This window comes from Oryza sativa, chromosome 6, assembly GCF_034140825.1.
Source record: "Oryza sativa Japonica Group chromosome 6, ASM3414082v1".
Taxonomy (NCBI): Eukaryota; Viridiplantae; Streptophyta; class Magnoliopsida; order Poales; family Poaceae; genus Oryza; species Oryza sativa.
In genome coordinates, this window is record NC_089040.1 from 29403448 (window position 1) to 29410054 (window position 6607).

At 52.2% G+C, this 6607-nt stretch overlaps 1 pseudogene; it reads left to right on the top strand.

The window, feature by feature from the left end:
- Positions 1–632: 632 nt before the first annotated feature.
- Positions 633–6225, top strand: LOC136357046 (uncharacterized; annotated as a pseudogene).
- Positions 6226–6607: the final 382 nt, after the last annotated feature.

Sequence of the window (6607 nt, forward strand, 5' to 3'; positions counted from 1 at the left end):
AGTGTCGAGTTAAAGGCCCCCCATCATCATTCAGAATTTCAGATATACGAGTTGCAAAAGACTAGGCATTTCCCTTGACACAATGCTTACAAAAGACGCCATTGTTTCGTTGGTAGTTTGGCTAGAGTTGTATGGAGCTCCGTGTGCTACGTGGTTGCCATCGCCGCCACTTTACTTCTTTATCACTCCTCGGCTTGCTCTGTTAGAATAGGTGTCGAATATACTAGTCCTATTTGGTTACAGTTGGACTTGGAGTTGTAATAGGTGTTAGGGGGTGGAGTTAGAGTCGGACTCTGTAACCCGGCATCTCTCTTAAATAGAGAGAGGGGCACCACAATGTAACCATGACGACTACAATGTAGCGTAGACACGCAGGGAGAGGATGGCGGCGATGCCATGGACTCGTAGCGGCTAGGAGCTATATTGGTTGGGGAGGAGCGCCCATAATCAGAGCCCCGGGGATGTAGGCTTCGGCTGAACCTCGTTAACAAATATCGTGTGTTCCTGTGTCGTCATCTGGCATGATCGATGACTGAAGCGATCGGGAAGGTTAGTCGTTGTTCCGCTATATCGACTAATTTTTATAACAAGTGGTATCAGAGCATAAGGTTTCAGCATTGGATCAAGAAGACATGTGGAGGAGGAAACACGAGGTGGGGATTGCGCATCGACAGGAGATCGTCAGCCGTGGCGATGAGATCGATGGCGACAACGAGGACGTTGCGGAGGCGGCGACCTCGCTCGCGATCAGACCGGCGATGGCAGAACGTGACCGGAAGACGGGGCCGGGCGTGGCCGAAGGCGACTGGAGAGATTGGAGGGGTAGCGCCATGGACGGCGCGTCCGATGCACGCGGTGATCGCGGATCCGCGGCAGCAGGAGGCCAGTGACGAAAGGGCGAAACCGACGAGCGTGGCGCGGCGCGGCGGACGTGGAGGGCCTGGACGACGGGGTCGTGGATGGTGAACACGAGGGCTGCGACTGCGGTACGTGCATAGTCACGGACAGATAGCACAGGTGCTATCTTATACGTACGGCGTGCAAAGACTAACGAGCAAAGGCAAGAAGAAAAACCAAATCGAGCAGGATACAACAATCACATGCGCATGGACCTGGAAGCTGCAGTCTTGGAGATTGTACATACTTCGAAAGGCCACGTGTATATGCAGTTGGCTTGCATTGATATATGGCTATCGTACAGATCAAGGAGCAGCACTAGCGTCTGCATGCATGTGTGTTTATTGTATGGCAGGGCCATGTAAAAAAGCTGACAGAGAGAGATTGGTGGGCCAAAAGAAATCGGCTGGAGGAGTTGGCGGAAAAAATCGACTTGTCAGAGTCGGATATGGCTAATTCGACCGCAGTTGTTACGGAATCAGATGCAGTCGTGTATGGACACCGACTCGTGGCCGCATTGATTTCCTATTGGTTGTGCTTTAAATAGGCAGCCAAGGAGGGAGACGAACCAAAGCAACAAGAAGCGGCAGCGTTTTTGAAGGCTACACATCTCGGCGTCAGCAATCAAGCGAAGCAGGTGGCTCGGCGGGATTGGTCAAACGTTGTACAAGGGGCCCTATAGGCCTACTGTGTAGAGGTACGGGTGGACCAAGCCAGGCCGACAAGATCGTGCGGAGCAGAGGCACATCGAGGGCGGAAGATTAGTCACATCGGATTATAGCGAACGGGGGTTTGCTAGTCTATATCTGAGATCAGATCACAAGACGAGATTGTGAAAACGAATACATACGGTACTGAGAAAGGCGAGTATTCTGGTGGCGACAGACCAGTCAGGTCGCGGGTTGGCAAGATGGCGTCGACAGGTATGAAATTTGATTTGGTGAAGTTTGATGGCTCCAGAAATTTTGGCTTGTGGCAAACTAGGGTCAAAGATTTGTTAGCTCAACAAGGAGTTTCAAAGGCTTTGAAGGGTGTCAAACCGGCCAAGATGGAGGATGACGATTGGGAGGAGATGCAGTTGCAGGCGGCTGCGACAATAAGGCTATGTCTCTCAGATCAGGTCATGTACCATGTGATGGAGGAGACCTTACCAAAGATAATTTGGGAAAAGTTGGAAGCTCAGTTTATGTCCAAAACTCTGACCAATAAACTGTATCTGAAGCAGAAGTTGTATGGGCTAAAGATGCAGGAAGGGGCGGATCTGACAGCACATGTGAATGTTTTCAATCAACTAGTCACTGATCTTATGAAGATGGATGTGGAAGTTGACGATGAAGACAATGCCATAGTTCTTTTGTGTTCGTTACCTGAATCGTATGAGCATGTGGTGACTACTTTGACGTACGGCAAGGAGACCATCAAAACTAAAGATATCACTTTTGCGTTGCTGGCTCGTGATCAGATGAGAAAGAACAAATAGGGTGAAACATCTCAAGTGGAGGGTTTTCTAGTCAAAGAAGATCATGCTGGGCATAAGGTAAAGAAGAACAAAAAGAAGAAGATGGTGCAGTGCTTCAGATGTGATGAGTGGGGGCATATAAGCAGGGAGTGTCCAACACTGAAGGGAAAAACTAAGGCTAATGCAGCGACTTCTTCAAATGACTCGGATAGCGATAGTTGTGATCTTCTCACGATGTCAATTGCACAGTCTAAGGATGCAGAAGCGTGAATATTGGATTCAGCTAGCTCGTTTCATGTGACGCCAAGGAAGGAGTGGTTCTCTTCATATAAGTCTGGTGAGTTTGGTTTTGTCTACTTAGGCGATGACACAAGTTATCCGGCCGTGGGAGTAGGTGTTTGTCACACCCTGAAGTTCTCCTCCCAAGTCTAAAATTTAATTTATAAATGACCCTAAGAAAATGCCGGTGCAAATCAAGAGAAAACCCTAAGAAAGTAATACAAATAATAATCGAATCTGACATGTGGAATTTTTCTTGAGTTCTACATGTTGAAATTCACTAACAGGATTTTTAGTGGAATTTTCAGAGCCCTAGAAATAATTTTAACCAATTAAAATTGAGCATAAGCAATATTTAAATCCCTGGAAATTCCTTTCTTCCTTTTTCTTTTTTCTTTTTCCTTTTCCCTTAGTGGGCCGCCGGCCCACTTCCCCTCCTCTCTCCCCGCGCCTTGCTGGGCCGGCCGGAGGCCACGCCCCAGCTCAGCCCGCGCCCCCTCCTCTCTCCCGGGGTCACCGACAGGTGGGGCCCACCTATCGGACCCGTCTCCCACCTCGCGCCGCGCCGCCGCGCCCGCAACCGCCGCCGCGCCCACGCCTCCGCCTCCTCCGGGCCACGTCGGCCACGCCCGCGCGTGCGCCGCGTCTCCCGCGCCCACTTCCCCCTCTCTCCCGCTCGCCCGCGCTCCCGAGACGGCCGGGATTCGACAATCGATTTTCGAATCCCGCCTCTCTCTCCTCTCCCACTCCCCCACGTTGGCCGGCGGAATCCCGCCTCTCCCGGCCACGTCCGGCCCCCTCTCTCCCTATTTAAGCTCCGCCACCACCCCCTCTCTCTTTTTCCCATTTCGCCGAACTCTCCCAAGCTCTCCATCACTCCCGCACCGTGCATCTACCTGCCGCCGCCTTTCCCGCCACTCCGGTCACCGCTAGCCGCCGCACAGCGCCGTCGCCGCCGTCGGGTTCGCGTGGCCGAGATCCACCCCGTCCACCCCTCCTTCGTCGAGGTTCGCCGCCGGAGCACCATTCCCACCGTGCGACGGTGAGAGTCGCCATGTCCGCCGCCTTTGGCCGGCGTTCCCGCCTTCTATGGCCCCTCTCTCCCTCTCTAATCTTTTCCTTTTCGTTCTTTAGGTCGTCCCGGTCCCCGTCCGCCGCTTGTCGACCTCCCTCCGTCGCTCCTCGTCGCCGGTCGTCGCCATCCCCTCCGGTGAGGACTCCCTCCCCTTTCCCTTTCCTTCCCCGATTCCCCGTGCGCCGCCACCACCCGCACTCGCCGTCGCCTTTGGTCGCCGTCGCCGCCGGGGTGCCGTCCGCTGCCGCCGCCCGCGCCGCCGCTTGCCGTCGCCGGTGGACGCGCGCGTACCGCCGCCCTTGCCATGGCCGGCCGGTCGGCTTTGTGCCGAGCCGAGCCGAGCCAGGCCGCCGCCGCACAGTCCAATCGGCCCCGGGCCGATCCGGGCTGTCGATCCCGTGGACCGGCGGGGGACCACCCGCGTGGTCCCGGTCCACGGTAGACCGACCACCCGTGCGCCGCTGCCGAGTGGGGCCCGCTTGCCGGCGCCCCTTTTCCCTCTCTCCCGAGCCGCTGACCGGTGGGCCCCGCATGTCGGCGTCGCGCCCCCTTGATGACGTCAGCCCTGGGATTTATTGCGCAATAAATGATTTAAGGACTTCTTGTTATAGTAATAAACACAGTGAATCTTCTAAAATTCATAACTAATTCATCCGTGCTCCGTTTAAGCCCATTCAAGTCTCAGTAAATCAAGAAAAATGTGTAGAATCCATTCAAAATGGTTTTGTTCCCTGTTTCAGTAGTCTTATAGCCTGTTTGCAATGTTTGCCTGGTATGTCGCTAGATTTCGGTTCTTCCGACGCTCCGGTGTACTTCGAAATAGTCGCCGAGGTTCCTCCAGCAGCAGAGCAAGGCAAGTCATGCTTGTCACTTGAACATGTTGATCCTATATTGCAAATGCTCTATTGTTTTTCTTCAAATATTGCATTGTTTTATAATGTTACTATGAGGTGTTTACCTATTGTTACAGCCATGCCATTTTGATATCATGCTCCTTTGTTAGCTTGGGTTATAACATGAATAGATTTTGGACTAGGAATTGCTTAGCCATGCTTAGTTCCACTAGCACACAATGGGGAAAGCTCACTAAAACATAGCCTTTAGGTTCAATTGATAAGGTTGGTTTAGTACCACCGTTTTGGTGTTGGTTAATAAAAATAAATCACATGGTGGGCTGTGGGTGCATGGTTTTGCTAGTCGCACTCATGGAAGTTAAGGACCGGTTCGCGGGATGCCCTGGAAGAACTTATCGTACTTACCACAAGCCAGCGTAGGCAACGGCTGGGCTTGTAGTGTAGCTTTCCTCTAGTCGACGCATCCAGGCAAGGGTGGGCGTGATGGAGCGGGGCGGGCCCTGCGACGGCCTCTGTCGCTTCCGGATTCACCTAGGCACGAGAGGGGACTGCCCATTGCCCGCTGGGGACGGGGGTGAAACCTGAGGTGTGGTGTGCTTGGCTAGAGGGGGTTATGCGAAGGGTCCTGTCACGGCCTCTTTCCGGTATGTCGTGGTGGCATGTCGGCGCACGGAAACGTGTCGTGGGGCTGTGTCTTGTGGGTACAGTTGTACACCTCTAATCAGAGTAAAACTATTCGAATAGCCGTGCCCGCGGTTATGGGCGGTCAACCAGATTCACCGTGATTAGTCTTACCCTAGTTTAGTCTAATGAAATTGGATAGTATAGGTGGATGGTTAGGCCTGTTGCAACGTGGGATAGCGTTGGACAGCGGATGATCAATATTAATTAATTATTACAACTGTTTAAATCTTTCAATTTTTGTTTTTAAATGCTCGCTTTATGCAAATGAACCACTCTAGCTCTCCTTTGATAATTCCCTGCATCATACCCCTATTCCGGTATGACTTGCTGAGTACAGTGGGTAGTACTCAGTCTTGCTCTATTTTTCCCAACCCCAGAGTACGAGTATGTGTCAGATGGAGGTTTCTCCGAGGAGTAGGCTTCGTCCGTGCTGTCGAGGATGCCTGTGGAGTGGTGTTCCCGCTGCAGTTCTAGTCAAGGCTTAGCTCCTGTTGTCTTTCGTTTTTCCGCTGCATTTATGTAAGACTTTTATGATGTTTGTAAGACGTGGATCTGAATGTCAACATTGTCGTTTGTGTACCCTGGCCGGTCCTGGACGGGGATTTTATTGCACATTCTGCTTGGAATTCTATTCGGGAATTTTTGGGCGTGACAGTGAAGTCAAAATCAAGCTAGAAGATGAAGGTGAACATGTTCTTCAGGGAGTCAAGCATGTACCAGGGCTAAAGAGGAATCTGATTTCGCTTGGAACCTTGCATGAAGAAGGGTTAATATTCCGCGGTAATCGGAATAGGAAGACCATTGAGATCATGAAGGGCAAGATGACTGTGATGACTGGAGAGAAGGTGGAGTCGCATCTTTACAAGCTGCGAGGGTGCACTGTTGCAGGTGGAGTCCAGGAGGAAGTGGTTGCTGGGATAGCAATTGCTTTTGGTGGCGGCGGGTTTGGCGCAGACTCGTCGGGCGGCTTGCGGTGAAGCTGCAAAGAAGACAACCCAAGTCTGGAGGACCGGTGGATCAGCATGATGATTCTACTACTTCTAGGTGGCGTATATTCACCAAGGTGGAGTTTGTTAGAATAGGTGTCGAATATACTAGTCCTATTTGGTTACAGTTGGACTTGGAGTTGTAATAGGTGTTAGGGGGTGGAGTTAGAGTCGGACTCTGTAACCCGGCATCTCTCTTAAATAGAGAGGGGGGCACCACAATGTAACCATGGCGACTACAATGTAGCGTAGACACGCAGGGAGAGGATGGCAGCGATGCCATGGACTCATAGCGGCTAGGAGCTATATTGGTTGGGGAGGAGCGCCCATAATCAGAGCCCGAGGGATGTAGGCTTCGGCTGAACCTCGTTAA